Raw genomic sequence first — 297 nt, forward strand, 5'->3', positions numbered from 1 at the left:
CAGGCTCTTGGTAGGCGGTGTCTGACAGGGCCGGTTGGTTGTGTAATGAATAGCAGCAATAACAGTTTTAATAAAAGATAATGGCTAACAGTGACTAAAAATAGTAGTTTGTAGTAGTTTATGGCATAGCAGGGAACTGCACGCCATTATAGGGCACAGCAGGATGTAGCAGGGCATCGCAGAGCATAGCAGGATGTGTAGCAGGACCACGGCGACAGCTACAACCATGATTTTGGAGCCTCCCTAATCCAAGGAAACACCCTGCAAAAAAGAACATAAGGACTCTGGGGAATGACT

The 297-nt window shown here is 46.5% G+C and overlaps 1 protein-coding gene across 2 annotated transcripts in view; it reads left to right on the forward strand.

Annotated features, from left to right (window-relative positions):
• LOC116694752 (homeodomain-interacting protein kinase 3) overlaps positions 1–297 on the forward strand; it is a 52543-nt gene that overhangs the window by 39071 nt on the left and 13175 nt on the right. The window lies entirely within an intron of this gene.

Source organism: Etheostoma spectabile, chromosome 8, assembly GCF_008692095.1.
Source record: "Etheostoma spectabile isolate EspeVRDwgs_2016 chromosome 8, UIUC_Espe_1.0, whole genome shotgun sequence".
NCBI classification, from domain to species: Eukaryota; Metazoa; Chordata; class Actinopteri; order Perciformes; family Percidae; genus Etheostoma; species Etheostoma spectabile.